Source organism: Polypterus senegalus, chromosome 1 (assembly GCF_016835505.1).
Source record: "Polypterus senegalus isolate Bchr_013 chromosome 1, ASM1683550v1, whole genome shotgun sequence".
NCBI classification, from domain to species: domain Eukaryota; kingdom Metazoa; phylum Chordata; class Cladistia; order Polypteriformes; family Polypteridae; genus Polypterus; species Polypterus senegalus.
The window spans coordinates 149,207,827-149,234,880 of record NC_053154.1 but is presented as its reverse complement, the minus strand read 5'-3'; the positions used below and the strand labels follow the sequence as shown (position 1 = coordinate 149,234,880).

At 39.6% G+C, this 27,054-nt stretch overlaps 1 protein-coding gene across 1 annotated transcript in view; it reads left to right on the top strand.

The window, feature by feature from the left end:
• The window catches only part of LOC120533585 (sodium/hydrogen exchanger 9-like), a 447,557-nt gene extending 422,941 nt beyond the window's left edge, over window positions 1-24,616 (top strand). The window contains exons 16-17 of the transcript XR_005634561.1: window positions 24,164-24,258; window positions 24,385-24,616. The gene's annotated coding sequence lies outside the window, so the exon portion shown is untranslated. The remainder of the gene's footprint in view (window positions 1-24,163; window positions 24,259-24,384) is intronic.
• The last annotated feature ends 2,438 nt before the right edge of the window (window positions 24,617-27,054 follow it).

Sequence of the window (27,054 nt, the reverse complement as noted above, 5' to 3'; positions counted from 1 at the left end):
AGATTTTATAAAAAGAACATGTCCAACTTAATAATAAAATAGCCAATAAAAAACTTCAGTAGGTGGAATGTTGGAGAAAATAAACTAAGGGTTTTCAAGGCCAAAAGACTACTCAGACATCCCTGGGCTACAGACTGTGAATGTGCCCCCATTAACAGGATACATCCGTGCTGCTCTCTTCATATTACCAGCATCTCTAGTACCAGCCAGAAGAAAAAAGAAAACACACAGAAGTAATAATTAGTGACAAGGAAACAGAATTACATGTTACATATAAAAGCAAAAAACAAAAACAACACAATTTCCACTTTCTTCACCAGTTGCTATATTTGCCTCCCTAACCCTAATCCTAAACCTACTTTCTTTCTCCAGATTTGCACTGTGCTACAATTTTCTCTGCTGTCGATGCAAACTGAGAGCTCAGCCAGGCAGAAAGAAGTCTACTGGCTGAATGAGCTGGCCAAATGGCAGTATTGACCAGATACTATCCACAGCTAAAAAAAGTTCTTGAAAGAATTCCCACTGAGTGGATGCTCCAGGGACACATTCCAAGAGATTCTAACACTGTGTATCTGAAGATTAAAAGGAAGCCATGGTGTTTCAGCAGGGATAATGGCCTAGCTTGTTGACGATGTGACATGTAACTGCAGGCAAAGGTGCCTTCTGGGACTTACATATCAGCAAAGATTTGAAAATAATTATCTTCTAGCAGATGACAGGCACAGCAGTACAAAGGAAACATGCATTTCTCAGACCCCTGTCACCACCTACATTTCAGAGGCTTTTTTTTCTTAGCACTCTTGTATAGATAAAGTCTATGTGACTGTCCAAATGACTTGATGAGTGAGACGAGTGGTTATGTGATAATATCTGAACTTTTTACTGAGACAAAATGATAAAAAAAATTAGCAATAAGCAAATGATTGAGAATCTGCTATGGGTAAGTTTATTTAAGAAATGGATGGATGGATGAATAAAGCCTGTAAAACTGATCCATCAATCTTCTTATATAATTCGCCACCATGGCTGTCTGTTTTTCTGTCCAGGATTTGAAATCATGTGTAGCTCGCAAACCGTTTGAACTATTGACCTGAAATTTGGTACACATATACTACGTGACGTCTACTATCCGCTTTCGGGGTGATGATTGACTTCCAAGATTATTCCTCTTTTTATTTTATTTTATTGTAGAATCAACTCATGGCCTGGAACCTCTGCAGATTTTATTTTTTCTCCAGCTGTCTGGAGTTTGTTTTTGTTTTTTCTGTCCTCCCTGGCCATCGGACCTTACTTTTATTCTATGCTAATTACTGTTCTCTGATTTTAATTCTTACTTTGTCTCTTTTCTCTTTCTTCATCATGTAAAGCACTTTGAGCTACATTATTTTTTATGAAAATGTGCTATATAAATAAATGTTGTTGTTGTTGTTGTCAACTCTCAGCAGCAGCCAGCAGGGTGGCCATGTGGCACATGCGTACGGGCGCCGTTCTCATCCCTACCACCTTCGCCATCACTTCCCCTACCTCTTCATGTCTTAAATCATTCTTGAGACAGATTGAAAGCTTAAGCGAAAAATTAAGGAAAATATAAGTAATTGCAACACAAACACTGACTTAATCAGTTTTAACACGATAAGATGCCGACAAAAGAAGAGAAGAAGTGGGCCACTAGGGTAGAGAAAAGAAGAGCTGCTCAGGAAGCAGCAAGCATATCAACCTCTTAGCAAATGAATGCTAAACGTACAGAGAAAGAGTATGAATGCTCAAGTCAAGTGTATTCACTGCACGCTATCGTGCAGGGAGCTGTTACTGGTAAGAGCATAAAGCATGTCATAGGTAATTAAAAAAGCAACCATAATAATATAAAGCCTGTTACATTTATGTCTCATAACCAACTTAGCCAATGAAAGTTAGAGAAAGAGTCTATCTTGGCAGCTTTGGGCATAAGGTGGGATGCAAGTCCGTTCAAAGATTCAAAGACCACATTTGCATTTATTCATGTATAGCCAGTTTCATTGCCATATTTTGGATGGGGGATTTAAATTGGGGCAGTGGGTAGCGCTGCTGCCTCGCAATTAGGGGACCTGGGTTCGCTTCCCGGGTCCTCCCTGCGTGGAGTTTGCATGTTCTCCCTGTGTCTGCGAGGGTTTCATCCGGGTGCTCCAGTTTCCTCCCACAGTCCAAAGATATGCCAGTTAGGTGCATTGGCGATCCTAAATTGTGCATTGTGTGTGTGTGTGTGCGCACCCTGTGGTGGGCTGGCGCCCTGCCCAGGGTTTGTTTCCTGCCTTGTGCCCTGGGATTGGCTCCAGCAGACCCCTGTGACCTAGTTAGGATATATGGATGGATTTAAATTGATAACGCTTGTAACATTCAAGAAATGTGCACACTCCCCACACAGTGACCAAGCTGGAACTCAGTGTTAATGTAAAGTAGGATAGAAAAACCAAAAATGAATCTGAATGTATTCAATGAACCAATAATTATTTTCCCCTGTAAACTTCCAATCAATAAATATGCTTGGACCTGTACTTTTCTCTTTATATATTCTTTCCCCTATTACAGATTCTTAATTCTTTTAAGTGTATCTCGTATCATCTCTTTGCAGATGATATACAGCTTTATTTTTCATTTAAACCTAACCAAATTAATACTTTGGTCACTTTGGTTTATTGTCTGTCTCAGGTTAATGACTGGCTCAGTAGTAATTACCTACAGTTGAATTCAGGAAAGACTGAGGTACTAATTACTGTGCCTCCTGTTCTTCATTCTGAGATCAGTTTAAAATTATCTTCTGTCTCTCCTGTTATTAAGTCGAGTCTACATAACCTTGGGGTTATTTTTGACCAGTCCATGACGCTAGATTCATACTGTATGTAAGATCAGTCAGCTGCTTGTGTTTCTTTTATTTAAGAAATCTTTGTAAACTAAGAAATGCTGTTTCAAAGTCAGAATTGGAGATGCTTGTCCATTCTTTTATTTCCTCTCGACTTGATTACTGTAATGCTCTTTATACAGGTTTGAGCAAGTCTACTCTCTCACATCTTCAGTTAGTCCAAAATGCAGCTGCCAGGCTCCTTACTCGCGCTAGCCAGAGTGATCATATCACCCCCATTCTGCACACACTACACTGCCTCCCAGTGTTTTATAGAATTCATTTTAAAGTTTTGGTTCTTACTTTCAGTGCTTTGTGTGGACAAGTTCCTGAGCACCTAACCAGCCTGATCTAACGCTATACAGCTTGATGGACTCTGGGCAGCAGGGCCTTTTAGTTGTCCCACGCATTCGGCTAAAAACCAGTGGGGATTGTGCCTTTCAGTCTGTGGCACCAAGACTATGGAATAGCCTGCCTTATTATAGTCTGCGTGCAGCTGAGTCTGTTGATTCCTTTAAAAAACAACTGAAACCATTTCTTTTTAAACAGGCTTTTAATCAGTGCGGAGTAGTTTTTGTTTATGTTTTCTGTTAACTGTTATATTTGTACTGTGTTTGCTGTTCAGCACTCTGTGATCTTATGTCTGTGAAGGGCACTATATTAATAAACTACTACTATTACTATTACTACTACTATCTTTTTTGGGAATGAAGGATTGTTTTTATAGCAGAATATTCCATTTGTTTTATGAAAGTGGCTACCGCAGCCTCACTCACAAAGTGTCATTTTTTACGAAAAGTCAGGTATTCAAGGAGTTCCATTTTGAATTTTTGTATTTCTTCTTGTTTGGTTTTCTGAGGTTTGCAACATTGCTTCTTTTTGCATAAAGCTGCACTAATTCCTGACTAACTAGCAAGCTGAGTGTCTTTTACCTTCCAGAAACAAATATCTCTACAGTATATGTGTTCAAGTTAAATAGATTTGAAATAAATTGTGCAATTTGTTATTTAGAAAACAACACATAATGCAATGGGAAGACAGAAAAAAATATAGCAAGTACAATGCAAAGATTCAGCACTGCAGAAACTAAGACACTGCTGAAACATTTAGAGGCACTGCATGTGGTTGCCATAAAGATGTAATTGTAGTAGATACTCAGATATCAGCTGTAGCTTTTGGCTATTCATATCTATGTGCCCAGAACCCGAAGAACTTTTAAGGTTTTCTTTTAATGTTAACTTTTATTTTCTTTCTTACTTTCTTTACACAGTAGATAACATTAGAGCTGAAATTCTGGCCCAACCACTGTTCTGTTAATTCTCCTTCTAGCTGGTGAGATTTTCTGTGGTTGCTCTGGTTCTCTGGTTTTCCTCCGATAAATCCAAATCCTGCATGTTGCTTGGATTGGTGACTCTAAATGATAATCACTTTGCAGTTGAAAGATTTGAGATATTTTCTGGTAGTTCTGACCCAGTAAACTTAGAACATGATCCAAAGGCAACCTATAAAATGGAATACAGCACTCAATCCCAACCTGAAAACCATGTCATTTTAATAGGAGTATTTAACTTAACAACTACAAGTATGATGAAACCTGGCCAGCTTTGTGTTTTCATGTTTACCAAAACTAGTTGTTGTCTGTTTGTCCTGATTATAAATTGTAGACAAAATGAAAACTAAAAACTGAAACCTTTTGTAGGAGTTGCAGACTAAAAAACATTCTTTATCATTAAACAGCACTGCAAAATTTCTTAATGCAAGAAGCAGGTTGCCTACTGTTAGAAACCAGAATTGTTAATGACATTTTTGAAATAAGTGTCAAGGAAATAATGGAAAATTCTCTATTCACTCCAGAATTGTTTTAGAGAAAAAAAAACGTAATCTTTTCGAGCCATGTTCCACAACCTTTGTGGTTTGTCATCCTCTGTCAATTTTTGTTATCATCTAAGCAGAGGGAATGGGAAGAATGGTGGGATCTGCTTTAGAAGAATCAAGTGCAATCGTCAGTGCTTTTCCTCTTTGTTGAGTCGAGCACGATTGTCAGAGTAGGAGATCGGGATGTCATCCAGGATTGGCTTCAATTTAACTGCAATGCTTTCACTGTGAGTCGAGAGCGATCATCAGACCGGTGGATAGGGTCAGGGTCTCAGGGTCTCATCTTCAATGTCGTTACAGCCCACCAGTGGGCTGCAGCACTTATCAGCAAGGCATTGGGCCTCTGTTTTAATAAGTCTCTGTCATTTCTTATAGAATTACACTGAGTAAACGACACCATTGCAAATGCTGGTGTAGTAGTTCCTTAGGGACTGTAGGAGTTCTAAAAGGGATTTCAAAAAAGGTTCCAATTCAAGGTTATTACATACTGTGGATTCAGAAAGTTCTTAGACCGCTTTACTTCTTGCACATTTTGCTATACTGCAGCCTTGTGCTAAATTCATTTCTTTTCCCCACCAGGCAACACTCAATTCCGCAAAATGACAAAGAGAAAACAGAATTGTAGAAATTTTTGGAAATTTATGAAAAATAAAATACTGATGTATCACACTGACACAAATTTTCTGACACTAAGCCACTTGTGTGCTGTCTTTGATTTGTGCTTAGGGTCATTGTTCTTTTGGAAGGTAAACCTTCAGCTCAGACTGAAGTATAGAGCAGTTTGCAGCAGATTTTCATTAAGGAATACTCAGTACTTTGCTCTGTTCAGCTTCCCTTTGTCCCTGTCTAGTCTACCAGCCCTGCTGTTGAAAAACAATCCCACAGAATAATGTTGCCACCATCATGCTTCACTGTTGGAATGGCATTGCACAAGTAATGAGTAGTGCCTGGTTTCCTTCAGACATGACACTAATCTTGCTTTCATCAGTCCAGAGGATCTTGTTTCTCAGTTTTTCAGAGTTTAGGTGAAGTTGATTAACCTGAAAACAAATTGAAAAAGAAGATCAGACTGTGGCTAGAAACCTCAGCTCTGTCCCAGCTTGAACATGGCAGTCATTACCTTACTGTGTAAACATAGCAAGAACCCCAGATTATGTCAGGATTTTAGATCCCACTTCCTCATTAATACAGAGATTAATTTCCTGGCTAATCTAATCATCTTGAAAAGGTTATTAATAAGATAGAACACCCAGATCAAACTGTTTTCAGTTAATAGTTCATGTCTTTAGAAAATTAGCATAAATTGCTCTATGTCTTAGAGGCTACACCTAATTTAGAATCTCCTGCTGCACACTTGATTTTAGACACCAAGAAAGCTTCTGAACAGCTAACTTGTTCAGTTAAGGATCACAGAGTTTTTGGAGATTGCTTTATTAATTTATTAAAACACTTTATTCTTTTGCCTTAGTAGTTCTACTTTAAATAATACCTTATCATATCCCTATTGCAATAGCATCTTTTCAGGGCTATCCACTGTCTGTAGGACCTTTGGCTATGGCAACACCATAGCTGCATTAAGATCTCTTCTACTTGTATCAGAGGCTCCTCACATACCATCTCTTCATATACGGATGATGTTCTATTATTCTTGACTGATGCTCCAACTGATATTTCTCAAGTCTTAGATTTAGTACACTTAGTACACTGGTACTGTGAGCGCTGTGCAGTGTGGAGGCAGGACCTCTGCGTTTTTCCCAGTTGATTCTGGGGTTCATCAGGGGTGTATTCTTGCTCCTACTCTGTTCAATGCTTGTATGGACTGGGTTTTGGGCAAGGTCATGGGGTCCAGCTGCTGTGGGGCATCTGTTGGTGAAGAAAGTTTCACGGATCATGACTTTGCTGAAGATGCTGTGATCTTCGCAGAGTCAATGGAGGCTCTGATCGGGTCGCTCGAGAAACTGAACGAGGAGTGCCTGAGCTTGTGAGTGTCATGGATAAAAACCAAGATCCAGGCCTTTAATGACCTCTTGGGCACAGCCATCAGCAGTGTGTTTGTTTGCGGAGAGTGTGTTGACCTTGTTGAGAGGTTTACTTACCTTGGCAGTGACAGTCGTGTCTCTGGTGACTCTTCCTATGAAGTCAGTAGACGGATTGGGAGAGCATGGGGGTTCATGAGGTCGCTGGAAAGAAGTGTGTGGCATCCCAATATCTATGCAAAAGGACGATGGTCCAAGTCTTTAGAGTCCCGGTACTTCCTGTTTTGCAGTATGGTTGTGACAAATGGACACTATTCAGTGACCTGATACGAAAACTGGACTCCTTTGGTACTGTGTCTCTCCGGAAAATCCTGGCTACCATTGGTTTGACTTTGTGTTGAATGAGCGGTTCCTCATGGAGTCCCGAATGAGGCACATTACCTGCATTGTGAGGGAGCGTCAGCTATGGCATTACGGCCATATGGCACGTTTCCCCAAGGGTGATCCGAGCCATAAGATCCTCATTGTTGGGGACCCGAGTGGATGGATCAGGCCAAGGACTCGTCCACGTTACACCTGGCTGCGGCAGATAGAAGGTAATTTCCAAAGGGTGGGACTGGACCGCGTGTCTGCCTTGGGGGTTGCCAACCGGAATCCCGAGTTGTTTCATTGTGTAGTGGGTGTGGCAATGCACTGTACCAGTGCATGCTCCCCAACTTGACTTGAGCTGACTTAGATTTATTAAACAACTTAGGAAAAATTGTTGGATGTACAGTGCCTAAAATAAGTATCTCCCTTTGTAAGTTTTCAGATTTTATTATTATACAACCTGTCCATGCAAACTCAACCCTGTCATGGCTGCCAAAGGTGCAACTACTAAATACTGATTTAAATACTTATGCAATCAAACATTTTGTGCTTTATATCTGTAATTAATTTAGATCACTTTAAAGAGGTCTGTTTTCATTTGACATTAAAGAGTCTTGTTTGGTTGACCAATGTTAAAAAAAGACAAATTCAATCCACTCTGATTCAGTGTTGTATACCAACAAAATGTGAAAACTTCCAAGGGGATGAATACTTCCTATAGGTCCTGTAGTACTGGGGTGTTTTACTGTGTTAGCCATTATGAATGTAGAGAAAAGCCAAGCAAAATGACCCTCTTTATTGGCTAACTAAAAAGATTACAATATGCAAGCTTTCGAGGCAACTCAGACCCCTTCTTCAGGCAAGATGTAATTAATGTTATTAAACTTGAGCATAACCTCTTTGAACTTGTACTCTCCACATCGTGCTATATAACCAAACATTCTGTTAGCCTCCTTAATGGCTTCTGAACACCGTCTGGTAGTTGATAGCATAGAGACCACTACGACTCCAAATTCCTTCTCATAAGGTGTACTTTCCTCCCACTGTATATTACAAATCAACATTGTTTTTTTCTATGTGTAATAGTACTTCAATTAAATGTTATGTGCTACAAATCTGCCTAAGCCTGTATGCTGTCCTGTTCCCTCCATAATGATTCAGTGGATTTTAACTTATCTGCCGATCCACCTAGCTTGATATCACTTGCAAATTTAACCAGCTTATTTCTTATATTCCTGTCTAAATCATGTATACATATTAAAAATAGCAGCAGCCCTAGCACTGACCCCTGTGGAACACCACTCTTAACATTGGCCAGTTCTGATGAGGTTCCTTACACCACATCCCTCTCCTTCCTGTATCTGGGCTAATTCTACACTCACCTAGACACCACTGCCTGAATTCTTTTCATTTTAATTTCTTCTTTAGTTTTAGGATGTACCTGTCCTTCACTATATGTAACACATTTTTAAACCTGTTCCTCTGCTCCTCGACACACTTAAAAGCTTATCCTAGTCTATCTATTTTAGGCTTTGCCACATCTGATCAAAATTTGCCCTACCAAAGTAAAACTTGACAGTTCTGCATCTGTGCTTTACTAAAACACTGAGAATTGTATAATATTATGGTCACTTGATTTTAATGGTTCAATAACTTTTACACCCTCAATTCTATCCCGTTTTTTGCAAAATACTAAATCCAGACCGGCAACCTCCCCAGTTGGTGCTTTAACATGCTGTGTTAAAAACCTGCCACTGATTACATTTCTAAACTCCTGCTCTTTTACTCCACTATTTGCAAGGTTAGCCCAGTTAACATTTCGGTAGTTAATGTCCCCCTTGACTATAATGTCCCCTTGTATAACTCCCTTTTTAATAATATTAAAAAGATTAGCATTGAAATTATTGTCTGTATTGGGAGGTCTATAGCAAACATCTAAAATGAGGCCTTTTTCTCTAATGCTTTCCAGGCAAATCCAGATGTCCTCACTAAGATGCGTCTAGTGACCCTACTTAGGACCTTACAAAAGTAATATTAAATTTCTGAATTTTGAACTATAAATTTTACCAGTATAGCAGATGAACAAACTGAACCCGAAAAGTTAAGATTTTAGCTATAATAATATAATGCAAATTAAAACCTTTATAAATCTCAATACAGTGATCCCTCCTCGATCGCGGGGGTTGCGTTCCAGAACCCCCCATGAAAGGTGAAAAACCTGCAAAGTAAAAACCATATGTTCATATTTTTATATATTTTAAGCCCTTATAAACTCTCCCACACTCTTATAAATATTCCCCACACAGTTATACAGCATAAACCCTTTGTATTCTCTTAGATATTAGGTGAGATTCGTTCAAACACACTGTTTATATACAGTAAAACCTAAATGTTATTTTAAAGAAATCAAGAGTCTCTGATATCACATATGTTAAAGCCATTACAATAGACAGGCCACCAGCAATAAATATGTACAATGCAAGAAAAATTGTATACAGTAAAATGTGTGTACAGTGACACTAAACGTACGTACTTGTACGAAGTACTGTATGTAAAAAAATAATTATGGTTATTCACCAACAATGACACGACGACTTGTCCGATAAAGATGATATAAATTTTACTGCACAACAAAGGAGAGCGTTACAGCTCTTCTAAAGGAGACTCTTCAGGTGATTGTGTAGCACTGCCGTTGTTCTTCTTCCGGCAGTCTTCAATCCAAATCCCTAAAGCAGATTCCATCCAGACTACCGCCTTATTACGTCCACTTACAACTCGTTCTGCACCCTGGTTAAAGGACACTGCGGCCGTAGATCTTATTTTCTTTTCCTCCTTTTTAAATAAAAAAGAATCGTGGACTCATTGATGCCGTAATGGCGTCCTACAGTGGTGTAGCTGGTCCCTTCCTTCAACATATCCAAAACTTTTACCTTTTCGGCAATCGTTAGCATCTTCTGTTGGCGCTAGGGCAAGGCCCCTGAAGCAGAAGCAGGATCAGATCGTTTTTTGGAGCCATAACGAATGGCTTGACTACGCACAAAGATAAACATAAAAGAGCGCAAATGTTAACTCTTTAAACAGCGAAACACGTTGATTCTGAAGAGCAAGACAAGACTTCCTTGTTAAAGCAGCAGATTCGAATTCGGCGCTCCATCGCTGAGCCAATCAGCACACAGGAACTTAACTGTGTGCTCTGATTGGGTAGCTTCTCAGCCATCTGCCAATAGCGTCCCTTGTATGAAATCAATTGGGCAAACCTACTGAGGAAGCATGAACCAGAAATAAAAAGACCCACTGTCCGCAGAAACCCGCGAAGCTGCAAAAAATCTGCGTTATATATTTTGATATGCTTACATATAAAATCCACGTTAGAGTGAAGCCGTGAAAGTCGAAGTGCGATATAGCGAGGGATTACTGTAATCTTGTAAATGTGTCCCCTGTGAAGCTCAAACACTCAGTTGACAATCCAGGGTCTGGGGTATCCCCCACAAAGTTTTAAGCACTGTGTGAAAATGATACATGATCAAAGATCGACGAGTTTGGGGGGATTGGAGACCCTCATGAAGCAACAGGTGTTGGCATGCACTGCAGTTCAAAAACAGATGCGCCACACAGTTAAAATTGTTGCACTACTGCTAGGACCAGCAGCAGAAGAAATGGGCTGAGTATAAGCCCTTGCAATCAGTGATGGATCATTGCAATGTCCAAATTTAATTCTCTTAAAGTTATTCACCTTTACAAACACTTCAGCCACAGCAAGAAACCTGCAAGAATAGGCATTTCTGCAGCTCATTCACAGGGGACAATTGTACATGCAATTCTTGATTCTTTTAATATCATAGAACAGGAGCACAAACTAATGAATGACATACAAATGACAGCACACTGCAAGACAACGATTGCACCATGATAAAGTTAGACATCGCTCCTCACTCAATTTTAGCGAATCCTCTTTGTCGCGTCCCCTGAAATGCCATCCTCAGCCTAGGTGGGCTGATAGAATAGATTCAGCAAATAATGTGAAAAATGTTTATGGAATTTTTTTTTAAATTATCCCTCAAAAGCCTCTCTCTGGATCAAAGTCTGTGCACCTACTTGTACCCCTACTTGTATCAGAATATAACAGTGTCACTCATATTTTAATACTTTGCCTCAACCCACAGGCATAGAAGATGCTCACTTGACGTGCAACTGACAAAAAGCATGAATAAAACAGACGGTGGAAATGTTTCATGTCTTGAACCTACAAGGTTTAGTATTCAGTGTATGACTTTCCACCGTGTATAACTGTTTTCTATTCTGAGAAGCTATAAAGTGTCACAGCCCTAATTGAGGACATCGTTCTATGCATGGTTACAGCAAACTCAGCTCAGGAAGATGACTGCGCAGGGGCAATAGAGAACTCCTCAGGGCATTGAAGCCAGTGACCAAGGCTGAACTAAAGATTAGGGGTTGTTATCATTACTGGCGGGTGGCATCAGATATTTTAATCATGGTGTAATTATAGAGTTTATGGAAACAGTGTGCTGAATGATATTCACCTTATTATTATAATATGCTAAATTGCTTTTTTTCTCATTACATTGGAGGCTCTGGCTTTAATTGAGCATAGAAATTAAACTCAAGAGCCTTGTATTGCACAAGGTGCTGTGTGCATTTTAGTCTGCAGTTATATAGTCTAGGCTTTTATTCTTTCTTATCCTATCTTATATGCATGCCATTTGTTTAATTCCTAAAGACAACCAATGTCTGCTCAAATAAATGTCCAGAACTAACAAAGCTTTACTTTTCAAAACACCCATCCAAATTGTTATTCTGACATAAAAAAACTCCACACTGATTCTTATCTATATTGCTGACAGCGCACATAGCAGTTGTATGAATGATGGGAGGTAAACAAAAGTGCGACAGAGCACAGGCATACAGAACAAGTTAGACGTGATCAGCAGAACTGGAGGGGCATCAATGTGCTGGGGAGGCGTATGACTAGGTTAGTTGAGGATTGTTTAAACTAAGGAATTGGTGGAGGTTGAGGATTAGGGCAGGCCAGGTTTAGAATTGTGCATGAATGGTAGTGGAAGAACAAACATACTGTACATAGTAATGCAAATTCTAACCCCCAAAAAAGTGCAAAAGTAAAATGAGTAACACATTAAAAATAGCTTGCCTTACTACTAGAAGTATCAAAAATAAACAATTGAGTTGGAGTTGTATGCTGCTGAGCATAATTATTATATACCAGCAATAACAGAAACCTGTTACCTGTTAACAAAGATGGGGATGAGTGTAACACAGAGGGATACACATTTTTAGGAAGGACAGACAAAAGAAAAATGGGGGAGTTGCCGTTTACGTTAAACAGAATTGAAATGCATGAAATCCAAACCCAAAAATTAAACCAAAATTCTTTGTTAAGAACATACATGCTGAAAGCTGTTGAGCAGAAAAAATAGTAAAGAAAAAACGCATGGACAAATCTTTTCAAATTTTATCTGCAATCTGCAAACCAGGAAGTGTATGACGTTGACCTTTATATCTTTGACCTGGTGATGTCACACACTGCGCACTTCCAGTTGACCTTACCTAACAACACCGTAGCAACTGCCAACAAAAATTCCTCGAAATGGCAGCACATAAAGAAAACTAAAATTGTATTATGGGAGAATGCTAAAAAAATTTTAATACTAGGAAAATGAATCTAAACCAGGGGTGCCCAATAAGTCGATTGCGATCGACCGGTAGATTGGAAAGGTAGTGCAGGTAGAAAAAAGTTTTAAATGCACGATCAAACACGTGCGCTACTGCAAAACTCGGACAGCCATCATTTTTCACTCGCCTGAATTCAAAAGCAAAGGCAGACACACCAAAGCATCGTTCTGGGTGAGTCACTTGATCATTAAGCATAGGAAGTCCTTCCAAGATGGAGAGATGATAAAAGATGTCTTCATCGAGGCAGATGGCTTGGGAGAAATTCCTGCTGAGATTTCAAGACTCCTGGCCAGACAAAAAAGGAGTTTCTCCTTGTCATTAAACATGCAGAATACAAGCAACTTAATAACGATCAATGGCTGCTAGACTTGGCATGTTTTTCTGATCTGACCAACATATTAATTGAGCTTAATTTACAGCTGCATGGAAAAGAGAAAGCCATGGTCAATATGATTAGCTCAGTTAATGCTTTCAAACAAAAAATGCAACATCTGTCCTCAAAGCTGCAGTGCCTTCATTTGGGGAACATCCAAAACCTTGCATCAGAGCTGGAGACGCAATCGAAGGCGTGTGCACAACTTGACAGCATAAGCTACAGTGTAGATTGAAAATTGTCTGTCAGACTTTATCTAATGGAAAAAAAGTAACTATACGAGTGTTGCCTAATGTAGCGGAGTAAGAGTAGCGTTTCTTCTTCACAAATGTATATATTTAAAAGTAAAAAGTATGGTGCAGTAAAACTACTCTTAGAAGTACAATTTTTTAAAAAAGTTACTCAAGTAAATGTAACAGAGTAAATATAACTATATTGTATGCTATATATATATATTGTGGTCGATAGGAGGCACTCTCACTCCCTTGAACCCCTGTCCATGACTCCAGACACCAGGTAAAAGTCCTCAAATTGACTTTATTCTTCAGCCACAGTGTACAAAACACCCTTTCCTCCACAATACTCATACAAATAACTAATAATAAACAATAAACCAATCCTCCAGCTCCCATACGCGTTGCCACCCTTCCACCCAACTCAGCTCGCCGTCTGGAAGCTCCCACAGACCTTTTATATCTCCTGACCCGGAAGTGTTCCTAATCCCCGTTCCATGTGACTCTCAATCACTCCCGGGTCAGGTATAAGTTCTTTTCTTCACCCCGGAAGCACGTCATTCCTCTTGTCCACGTGTGCTTCCGGGGCGTAGGGAAAATATCCATTATTCCTCCCTACAGCGTCCCCTAGTGGCCCCCATGACATCCAGCAGGGCTGTGCATAAAAACTCCATTGTCCATGATGCCCTGCTGGACCTCTATGCTGCAAGGAGGGTTCCACCTGTCGGCTTGGGGGTATTGGCCGGGATAAACGGCCGTCCATCCTTCACAATATATAGTATATGTATATATATATATATATATTTTATTATTTTTTTTTTAATGTAGGTAGATCATTTTGACCTGGTCATTTTAAAAGTAGCTCGCAAGATAAAAAAGTGTGGGCACCCCTTATCTAAAGCAAAAATAGAAATACATTCCTTGGGCTTCAATCATCTATTCTACATATAGATCTTTTGATAAAAGCCCAAGGGAAACACACAGAAAATTAAAAAAAGCAGTAGCTCATAACACAAGAGAGAATGTTTAACACCATTAAAAATGCATCAACATCTAAACCAAGGTGATGACCAGATTTCTTGACCTAAAAAACCCAAAAAAACAAAGTAGCAATTATTTTTAGGGGGATAAGAGAACTGCAAAAAATTTAAAATAAATTCCACATTATATCATCTATTTGATGTGTCAAACTCATTCAAAATCTAATAAAAATTACTTTGAATCCAAACTGTGCATTGACATCAGTGCCTAAAAGCTTCATAGTATGGGCCTGAGTAAATGTCTGTGTCAAGAAAAAGTGCAATGTACTCTTATTCACTGAAACAGGCCATCCTAACTGATCCTGTTCCTCTTTAGAAATCCCTCAACAGGAGCAAAGTTAAAAAATGGTAGCTGTTGGGAGAGCTTCACTCTATTTCTCTGGGTCTTAACTGTATAGAATAATCATCATTTTGACTTCTAGAGAGTTCACCATTGTATTTTGATAATGGGTTGAACTGATGTCATGTGACCAGAAGTGATTCAGCATGATGTCATCAGGGCTTCCACTATAAAATGACATCACTCAGCAGTGTCAGGCTTTCCTTGGTGGGATTGATGCCCAACAAAAGCACTTCTATTTCTAGACATCAAAAGAAAACCAAAGTTAGTTTCAGGTTTACTGCATTTTGAGTTTTGCTTTCTCTTTATGTTTTATTTTGTTTTTTTATCTGGTTTCTACCTGTACTGCTTTCAGTGAAGCCTAGTCTTGCTTTTTTGTGCCTTGTGTTATATTTTTTCCTCCTCACAATAATTTTTAGGCTTCTCTCTCATTCTTCCCAAAGCAGCACACAAAATGGCTGAAGAGGTGTGAGACTTCCAAAATAAGACCACAAAGCAGGCCAGAATCCTAAATAGCCAGCATCGATAAGAACTCTAGAGAGTAGTCTGAGTCCCTACTTTACAGAATGGCGTCAGCTTACACTGGGTCAAATGGGAACTTGGCTTCAGAATTTCAAACATATCTCTCTATTATAAAAGGAAATCCTGGGACGAGACTTTCTCAGAGATAATTTCAACTCCTGCGAGAGATAATTTCAGGTCCCGCAAGGCAAGACTTTTTGCCAAGAGATTTTGTCAAGTCCAAACGTTTACAACCATGCCCACGTCCAATCACTTCTTATTCGTGTGAATGCTATTGTCAGACACAGTTCCTGTGCTCTCATCTCCAAGCCGGGTCAGAAATAAAAGACAAAGAGTAGAAGACAAAGTAGAATGACGTAAAGAAGTTCAAAAATGTTGGCATTATACACATGCAGAGCAGATAATGAAAGTGCTAACATTCGAAAGTCTCAAAAAACTGATAGTAAAGATCACATTAGCGCTAACAAACAGAAAATATTACTTGGTGAAATAATAGAACAGCAAAAAGATAATATAAGGACATTGGTGATATGACAGAAGTATGTAGTGTGGGAAACAGCCCGGACACAGACAGGCAGACACTTATGGTTTCAAACCACCCACACATTTATTCATATTCTATTTACAAGTGAATGTCCAACAGCACAAAACCCAGTGCCCCTGCACCAAGCACTCTCAAGTCCAGGCCTTTTCCAATGCCTCTTTTCTCACCGCCTCCACTCCTTTCCTCCGAGCCACGTCCACTTCCACCTGACTCCAGCTGACGAATGGAGGGAGACGGCCCCTTTTATGTTCATCTGATGGTGCTCCAGGTGCCTCCTGATGAGCTTCCCCCAGCACCTCCAGGTGTGGCGGAAGTGCTGATGTCCAGGGCTTTTCGGCCATCTGGGCGCCCCTTGGCAGTGACCACAGCCCCTATAGGGTTGAGCTTCCATGCTCTGTTCCCATGGTCCACATACCAACCAGGGCAGCTGCCCTCTCATGGTCCGGAGGAGGTGTAATCCCTCTTCCGGTCCTTCCAGGCGTCCTGGCTGGGTACCGCTCCCAGCCGCTTGCCACAGTAGATATTGTTTGGCTTTAAACTTAAGTCAGACACTTGTAAATCATCTGATTCATGTTGCCATCAGGAAAAGGTAGTGTTTCTTCCCAATGAAAAGGCATATCCGCGAGAATTAAAAGATTTGTTGTTTGGTGAAAGTGAAATCCATATACGCAAGCGCATGAGACGCTGTTTTATCTTGGTAGAGTAATATATATATTGCTCTACTGTCCCCTATTGTATTATTAAGATGTAGCCTTAGAATGCCTAATCTCACAGACTTACCGCTGTATATAACTTCTCCCCACCTTCCCTTCTATATCTATAACCTCAGGCAATTAGGTGTAGTAAAAAGACAAGCAGGAGTTAAGTTACACATAAAATAATGTATTACTGATAATATTCATAAATAATAACAAAATGCAAAGTACATTTGAATATTGGCAACCATACAACCTGATAAAATGGTGATGTGTAATTCAGGTGGCACACAGACTTGTAGTTACTTAAAATGTCTCTAGTTAAGGCATCATTGGTGCTCAGCTTTCAGCCACATGTCTGTTCAATATGGCTGCTGAGCTGTGCTCTTCATTGTGTTGTCTTCATCATCACAGGTTAGCAAGAGAGATGCTTCTTCATCATATGTGGGTCAGAGAGAGAGAATGTGGTTGAGCAAGCAAATTTATAGGTTTTCTGTCCAATTCCTAGAACAGGATATCATGGTACTTGAAGGCCTCTGAGACAAGCCAATTCCAAACAGCCATACCTCAGACCAATGGGTGAAATAGAACATCTTATCTCCAAGACCATATATTACACTAACCTGGCTTTGTGTGGGGGATGGGGGAAAAGACTTTAGCAAAGAAATCCTCATCAAACTGGGTTAAGACACATCCCCCAAATCCTGTCGTAAAATTACAAAGAAAAGTCGTAAACATGGGGGGGATAAACAAGAATGCCTCTCACCAAGGTACCACTAAATTACATTGGTTTGCCTAAATTATAAATAAAGACATACAAAACATTTATCAAGTTATATGCAAAATCTCACATCACAACACTCCACCCCGATGAATGTTTTGTACAATGTCTTTAAATTGTTTCAAGAGTCTGATGCATAACTTATGCATTGATTGGCAGTATTTGCTCTCCCAGTGTTAAAAGTTGTCCGTGACCATTTGTCCATTACATATCTTCTTTATTTCAAAGACAATCTGAAGAACTTGGAAGCGCTCCTGATGACTTGTATCTGCTCCAGCTTGCTCAACTCTTTCTTTCTGCAGTCTTCATATGTCATCAGATCTGGTGGTTCAAAATGAGACAAGTCCACACCTTCCACTAAACTAGCCCACTACAATTTAGTCTATTGTGTGAATTTTTAATCTGTTTTGTGTCTAACTGCTAATTAGACCCATGTCCCAAACTATCTGTTTAAGCATATGCAGCTGTACAATTAACATCAAAATTTGAAAGGTAACATGCCACAGGTGCCAGTACAACCACTTCTGCCCAAGTGACAGCACATGTGCCACTGCATAAACTGTTCACAAACCAACATCTGTGGCCCCTCTGCACACATTTGGGGTTGACTTAGTTGCCTCTTGTGCTTTCCTACCCATGGTGCAACTCTTGACTGCCATCAGCCTTTACCAGTATAGGCTGGCATCACCACCATGAGACATCAAAGCTATGCAACTCTCATCATTCCCCGTAGGCCACCCCTAGAGTTGTTTGCTCACTATATGCATACTCATTGTGCTAAACACCTCAGGTTAGAATTGGCCCACTGGTCCTGTGCCTGTACCATAGCCGACAATCTCAGCAGGGCTTCCATATTTTCCCAATTAGACTATACCTAAACATCGGAGCCCATATGTCTTGCAAATGTATCAGCTGCACCTGCTTTCCTGAAAAGTTCACCAATTTTCTTAGTATACATTTTCCTTAATAGTATTAATTATATTAATTATACCCAGAATGTATACTTTATGAGCCCAAAATGAATCCCCTTATTTTGGCATTCCTAACTGGTTTGTTCAGTTTCCACCCCTTGGAATATGAATTTGCTGCAGTAATGAACAAACCTTTCCTTTTAAACTATAGCTGTTGTGACTAATCCTATTATTGCATGACTTGTGGACTTGTTACTCACTGCTGTCTCTTCAGTTCTTCTTCATGTCTTTATCTTTGCTTGTTGACTTTGTCGTTTCCTCTTTCTTTTTTCATTCTGCTATGTAGGCAGGTCTGCAAAATGGAAGGTGACAAAGCAGTTTCTGTCCATCTCATTTTCTTAGTTGTCGACCTGGTGCCAAAACTCAAACTTTGCTTCCAGGCATTCATTGGAACAGCTTGGCACTAGTGCCACGCCACTCCAATGTGCCAATGGTAACCCATCTCCTGCATGGATTTTACTCTGCTAATTGCCTTCACTATTTATTACCTGCACCAACCAAAGTCCATAAAACCTTACAATAGAAGTAGCACTATTGCAAAAGGCCAGAAAATTGAAACAGAAATAACTATTTTCCCTTTCCTGTCTTCCTGCACTACCCTTCTATTTTTTTCATTGCCTGTGTGTCCTTTTTTATTGTATGGTAACTGCTACCTGAAAGTGTGGGCTGAAACCTCTCCAAAATCCAAGTGCTAAATCCAGCATCTCCTAAAACTGACCTGTGTTCTTTACTAAAGACCAGCTCACTTTTCTCCATTTTATTGCATGGAGATTCATAGGCTGTCTTTTTGAACAACTGGTCAGTCAGGTTTCGAATTACTGAACCTAAGTGTGTGTGCTTTTTAATTACTGCTGGCCCTAGCACAGCTGTTAGGACCTCACACCCCTGTGCATTCCTGGCTTCCTGCCTGAGCTTGTAAAACTTCCTGCTGCACCATCCCCCATCCTTTGTTCTTTGGCTTGTCCTGTTTCATTCAAACCAACTCCTAAACTGGTGCACTTTCTTTCCAACTCAGCCATTCTTGCACTAGCACATTCAGACCTTTCACACACAAGCACTTGAATTCCTTTCATTTCCATTGTTCTTTGTTTAATTCCACACTTTCTTTACTCAGTATCCTTAAGCCATTATCCAGTTCATGCCCTCTAGTCAACAATTGCCATTCACACTCACCAGCTCCTCTGCCTTCTATCTGATCTCTTTGTCCTAAATCAAATTTCAATGCAGCACTGGTTACCTTTCCTAACAGTGGTGAAATATCTATCAGTGTAGCATGCTCTTTAAATACTGGACAGGACCTCAGAATTACCTGGAGATTGTGGTGCAGTGGAGAATAAAGGAAGAAAACACCCTTGCTGTTTTCCCTTCCTTTCATCTCTCTCCTTTTCCTCACACTCACATTCCCACTCTTTATCTGAGCACACATCTGTCTCATGTAAGTCACCCACCCATGTTTTAGGGTTCCAGTCTGATCTGGTTACTATTGCCCTAACTTTCACCATGGGCGGTTTACATTTCTTTTTTCCACTTCTTTCACTGCTTTCTACTTTAGCAGCGGATGTTCTACATGCTAACACTTCACAATTATCACACCAACTGTTACATCTTTCAAAACTCTCACTCAACATTCCATAACTTTCATTCACTTTGCTATTTTCTTCCTTATCATGATCTTCCTTATTACCAATAATACATGCTAGTAAACCTCTTATAACAGCAGCTGTCTTCTTTAAACCTGATCTCTGTTTTCTTGCTTTTAATCCTTCCAGCCCCCTTCCATTTTGTGGCACACTCAGCTCAGCTTCTGCTTTCTCTACCTGAACTACAGGTTTCCTAGCTTTAGCCTGCTTGCCTCTGCCACTCCACTGGAAGATGGCTGACTTTAAAATGAACTTAGGCATTTCTAAGTCTACAATTTACTCTAATACAATTTGCCAAATTCGTTATGGGTTGGCCTACTTTTGCCCCTGTAAGCAAACATACACATACATACACAAAGATTCTAAACGAATAAGTACCGTATGAATGACGAATGCATGTCCCATCACTCCCTAGCACTTTAACCACTTAAATGCCGTATGAATGACGCATGCATCTTTCACCACTCCCTAGCACTTTAATTAGGGACTCACTACCACCAGCACTAACAAACATGCGGGTGTCCTTGTGACACACATGAAGTCTCTACACTTTGTTGGTTATATTCCATTCAGCAACCAAACAATGTTTTACTTCCACCGCATTTGTACACTGGGTGCCCTAAAATTCACATGCATAAACAAACACATACATCAAAACAGTATTTGCAAACAGGGTGCAAAACTTGGTTACCCCAAAATCCTACCGACTACGCCAATTGTTTTATCTTGGTAGAGTAATATATATATTGCTCTACTGTCCCCTATTGTATTATTAATATGTAGCCTTAGAATACCTAATCTCACAGACTTACCACTGTATATAACTAATCCCCACCTTCCCTTCTATATCTATAACCTCAGGCAATTAGATGTAGTAAAAGACAAGCAGGAGTTAAGTTACACATAAAATAATGTATTACTGATAATATTCATAAATAATAACAAAATGCAAAGTACATTTGAATATTGGAAACCATACAACCTGATAAAATGGTGATGTGTAATTCAGGTGGCACACAGACTTGCAGTTACTTAAAATGTCTCTAGTTAAGGCATCGTTGGTGCTCAGCTTTCAGCCACATGTCTGTTCAATATGGCTGCTGAGCTGTGCTCTTCATTGTGTTGTCTTCATCCTCACAGGTTAGCAAGAGAGATGCTTCTTCATCATTTGTTAGTTAGAGAGAGAGATGCTTTTTCATCATATGTGGGTCAGTCAGAGAGAGAATGTGGTTGAGCAAGCAAATTTATAGGTTTTCTGTCCAACTCCCTACAGCGAATAGGATATCATGGTACTTGAAGGCCTCTGAGACTAGCCAATTCCAAACAGCCATACCTCAGACCAATGGGTGAAATAGAACATCTTATCTCCAAGACCATATATTACACTAACCTGGCTTTGTGTGGGGGATGGGGGAAAAGACTTTAGCAAAGAAATCCTCATCAAACTGGGTTAAGACACATCCCCCAAATCCTGTCGTAAAATTACAAAGAAAAGTCGTAAACATGGGGGGGATAAACAAGAATGCCTCTCACCAAGGTACCACTAAATTACATTAGTTTGCCTAAATTATAAATAAAGACATACAAAACATTTATCAAGTTATATGTAAAATCTCACATCACAACAGAGGCCAAGTGGATGGTGCATAGCGCAGGCCGGGGGGATTGGCAAGCGAAGCAAGCAGGTGGCAAAGCCCTCTAGTATAAGTAAAATCCCAAAATATGATCAAAATGCCCCAGAAAAGAGAGGATTACTGTAAACCTATGGTTTGTAGAGGCTGTGTGAGTCTGTCTAAAAGTAGGATTTCTTTACAAAATCAGAAATTAATGGAAAATGTTCCAAAGAACAATAAAGAAGCAGAATGAGTAGCCAAACAGGCAATCCAGAAATAAGCAAGTCCCAGTGCAAAATTCCAAATCCTACTCCTAAATCAGCAATAAAAAGAGTCTAAAAATACAATGAAAACAGCAAAACCTACAAATAAACTAGGCACTCTTCCAAAGCAAATTCTGTGGGGATTCCACTTCCCAGACTTCCTTTTAAAGGGAAGAAGGAGGTCTGTTACAGGAATGCATGGGGATCCCACCCCTAAAGCACAATGAACATAAATATATTTAAAGTTTAAAATATTATTATATATTAAATATTATTAAACACAACAAAAACAATGAAACATAATAATAATAATAATAATTCATTACATTTACATAGCGCTTTTTTATCAGTTACTCAAAGCGCTCAGCAATTGCAGGTTAAGGTTGACTAAATGATACATGAGAAGAAGAGTAATAATAGAAATAATTATAACTAAACATTATGAAAACCTCCCAAGAGCCAAGGTCCAGCCCCAGGTGTTTGCGAGTACCACTGGGTTTCTGCAGCATATGTGCTTGATGCACAACAGGTGCCAAAACTGTCATTTTTTTTTCTTCTGATTATGTAAACAGTGTGCAGTTTGCTTCATGCTCAGCAGTTGTTGCTGCTCTTCTCTTTTTCTGTCATATCACATTCTCAATCAGTTTCCCTATGAAGTTTGGCATAAGAATAAAAGTGAACATCCCAAACAACATGCTACTGTTAGCCACATTATTTGTTTTAATCACACTTATCATGTCATGAGCTTTCAAAAAGACCAAGATCAAGGTTTTAGGTTTCCAAGTAATCGCATGACAAACAAACAAACACAACTGTTATGTATTCTAGATAGATAGATAGATAGATAGATAGATAGATAGATAGATAGATAGATAGATAGATAGATAGATAATCCAAAATGAAAAATCAATTAAAAATACAAGCAAAAGGTAAATAAACATAAACCAATAAATGAACCCTGGTTAAAGCATAACAGTAGCAGATATATTGCCACTTGTACAAACTACAATAAAATTCTTGTTTGCATGCTTAACCAACACTCAACAAATGTCATTTTCTGATGTTGCAAATTTTGCTCAATACATTTTTGTAAAATTTAACAATATATATTAAAGTTTTTCTGCTCATTAGGTAAACGAGGAAGCTTTTAAATTTTAATAGAGACTGTTGTAAACCAAGTCAAAGAAAAAAAGACAAAAGATCAGATTGTAAACACAAAACTAAATATGTGGAAAAGTTTGCAAACAAAGGGTCATAAATCAGGAGTTCTATATTCAAAAACATCACGTTTAGTTCTTCACAATTACAATTTGCCATATGCTCTCTGCACACGTAACATACATTTATACATTTAATAGGGTTTTGTTGTGAGACTTTTTGTAATAGGGTTTTGTTGTGAGACAGTTCATTGTAAACAGCTGCTTGCTCTCCGTTCTACCAGGTTAACAACAGCAACTCTGATTTTTTCAGTTCAAAATCACCACCACTACTCTGAGTGCTACCTTCATAAGGCATTAGATTAGTTTTGAAATAAGCTGTGTAACTGCTCCCACTCAGACAACTCATGGTTGTCTTGAGATGTATATATTGTGATGCGTGAGTCACTGTTTTGAACCCCAAAACACGAGACTGAGTCTCAGTACTTTAGCAAAACCAGCTTTATTCAACTTGAAACAGGAACAGCAGGGTTATTTATTGCAACTGGAGCTACCACTCTCCTATCCACAGACACAGCAAGCAGGTATAGTCGTGTTCAGGTCAAGTTATACTGTTCCCCGCATTTATATTGTACCTTGCATCACCCATCGCGTGCACATAGCGCAATCTCAATCGGCTTGTAGTTGTTTCTGTGGCACTCTGCTGCTGTGCTGCAAACCTGTGGTGGCCTCGGTAACAGACAAGCAGTCCTCTACAGACTCCGCAGTCATGCTTCACAGTATTGTCTAATTTATCCTAAAAGCGTTCAGAAACCTCACAATATTATACGTCTTGCTTCAGAGAACAATTAGAGTGTCAGTCCAGTGATGCTGATGAGGCAGTGGCAGAAGGCACTAAAGAAAGGACATCCAGAGTTATGTGCAACATTATTGTGCTGTGTGGTGTAATGATAAGATGGAGGTTTACAGGCATTTTTCAATATTACAGAAAACTATAAGACTAGTGTGAAATATAATTATGGCTGCAGTACATGAAGAAATTATTTATGTTTGGACACGCAGCACAGTATACTATATGTATATAGGCATCATTTATTATTTATTACAAAGTTATAATTAGTGATGTTACATAGTAGTGCACACTGCATAGTAGTGGTCCTATTAATTAATGTGTTTGTTTTTAAAAGATTAAGCTGGCCCTGTGAGAGGAAAGGAAGTTTGTTCAACTGCAGGATTCATACCAGAAATAAGACAGTGTGGTACTTCTGGGAACATGACACAGGTAAAAACAGCTGAAGAGGATAAAAAAGGAGATACTCAGGCAGATGAAAGTAATGTAAAGGAGGCTACTACGAGCTTTGATTACTTTGCACAAGCTACAGTCCAATGATTTTGATTTGTTTTTCAGCTATCACCTCCAACAATCCCCAAGACAGAGAATGTTATGGCTATGGCAAAAGTGATTGGATCATGGCCCTAGATATCGAGAGTAGAAAGCTGAAGCTACCCATAGTCTACAGGACAACACCTTTGACCATAGCAACTTGTTGCTCCAGCATATACATGAGTGTGTCGAGAAAATAAAGTGACGAACAATTTAGGAGTTGTATGTTTCTTTTCTTTTGTTGGCAATTACTGTGGCAGCCTAGTAATAATGCCCTCGCCTCCAACATGGAGTGGTGGTGGTCTGGTCCATATCATGTCACTCCAGGGCTGGAAGACTGTTCCAGTCTGACACTGGTCATATTCAAACATTTAATGTATTAAGAGTTAAAAAACCTTGTGTATTGTAGTTACTGTTGATGCATGTGTTATAATAAACTGGTATTATAGGCTGTACAGTGTTTGTCTTTCTTTAGTATACTGAACCTGGTTTTTATCATACAAAATTCTAAAAGTCAAGTCTTTCTCAATTCTGTTTGCAATCACTCCATCAGGATGTTAATATCAGTATTTAAAAAGGAAATGGGTCTGATTAGTTTACATACTTTGTATTTTTCTTAGGAAAAACTGTTATACATGCCTAAGACAGATTTCAGTGAGGGGTTATTTTCTATTAGAGGAAATTTTTAATGCAATAATGACATTTAGGAAAATGTTAATCTATTCTGATATTTTAGTTAAGTTCTAATAATAGGGTCCAGGAATATTACTGTCAGAAAAACCTATCCATCCATCCATCCCTATAACCTGTGTAATCAAAATTCAGGGAGATGGTGTGCCACGGCCCGATCAGATAGAGTTAGGTACAAAGTAGGGGACCATATACATGCCCACACTTAACAGGCCACTGTAGAGTTTGAAGGAAAAATGAAGTACTTGTGTAAGAAAGCTGTCTCTCTCACATACAGGGATAACATATAGGCTCCCCAGAGACAGTAAGCAGTCTGGGATTAAAGCCCAAAATTCGAAAGCCTTGAGACAGCAGTGCTATCAGTGTGCCACCACCTAGCTCAGGGGTCGGGAACCTTTTTGGCTGAGAGAGCCATGAAAGCCACATATTTTAAAATGTAATTCCGTGAGAGCCATACAATATGTTTAAAACTAAATACAAGTAAATGTGTGCATTTTATGTAAGACCAACACTTTTAAAGTACAATAAGTCTCTGAATTCTTTTTAATAACGTTGTTATGCTGTTGCTAACCAATGATGAATAAAGTACTTCTTACCATTAATGCGACTTCTGGTACTGCATGGTTTTGCTGATGGCTTTGTAGTCTGGTTGATACGTGGTGAGGTTAAGCTACATGCAGGCGTTGAGACTTCCATCTGTTAAACGTGATCGTAGGTTGGTCTTAATGTTCTTTAGATGTGAGAAAGACTGCTCACATACATACGTAGAGCCAAACATTGTCAGTACAGCAATACTCACACGCTGCAGTGTGTGGTATGTGACGGGAAGCGCGTTCCAAGTTTTGACAATCAGCTGGTCCGCAGGTTGAAGTTTTTTCATTTCTCCCCACTTGTGTTTGCTCGCCAACTCGTGCAAGTCTTTCCAAATCTTGATTCAGTGACTTGAACTTATTCACCCACATGTCTGAGGCCTTCAGGTCAGCAGCTTGTAGCTCAAAATCTCTGACGGAGACACCGGGGATGTAACTCAGGTCGGCGCTGTCCACTGCACACTCGTGTTGATGGGTGATGAACTTAAAAAGAAGAGTGCGTTTACGAAATTCTCCAAAGCGCGCTTTGAATGACTGCAGGAGATTAGATGTGAAGCACGCTAGCTGCTGAAGATCAAGATGTTGAGCAGGGTCACTTGCTGTGCATGCATCTTTAAACTCTCCCAGTTTTTCAAAGTGTAGTAAACGAACTGTGGCGATGAAGAGTTCTAGCTTGTTTTCAAATGCAAACACTGCTTGTTGAGGGGATAAGACTGTATTTCCAACGCCTTGCATTTTCACATTGAGCTGGTTCAGATGTTCAGTCATGTCCACGAGATAGTAGAACTTCAGGAGCCACTCAGTGTTAGCTAACTCAGGATGCTCGATGTTTTTCATTTCAAGAAAAGTCCAGATTTCGCTCAGACAAGCCGCAAAACAACTGAGAACCTTCCCTCTTGACAACCAACTTACATTGCTGTGCAGAAGCAGACCAGGATAATTATTCCCAACTTCATCCAGCAGTGTTTTAAACTGGCAATCATTTAAAGCTCGGACAACAATACAGTTGACCACCTGAATGACCAGCGAAACCACCTCACCAAGCTGCACAAAGTGCCTCCTGATGTAGGATGCAGTGAAAACTTAGGATGGGTCTCTTTTCATGTTCACGAAGAAGCGCTACGAATCCTCTGTTTTTCCCCACCATGCACGGAGCACCATCAGTACACACCGAAATAAGTTTATCCATCTGTAGATTTTTTTCTTTAGCGAGCTCAGTGAAAGAATTGAATAAATCCTCCCCTCTTGTTGTCCCTTTCATAGGCGAAACAGCAAGACTTTCCTTACATAGTGTGTCACCGACAGCACACCTTGCAATCATGCAGAACTGGGATAAATGGCTTACGTCTGTTGACTCATCCAAAGTGAGAGAAAAGAATGGTGCTGCATTTATGTCCTTCACTTGTGTGGCCTC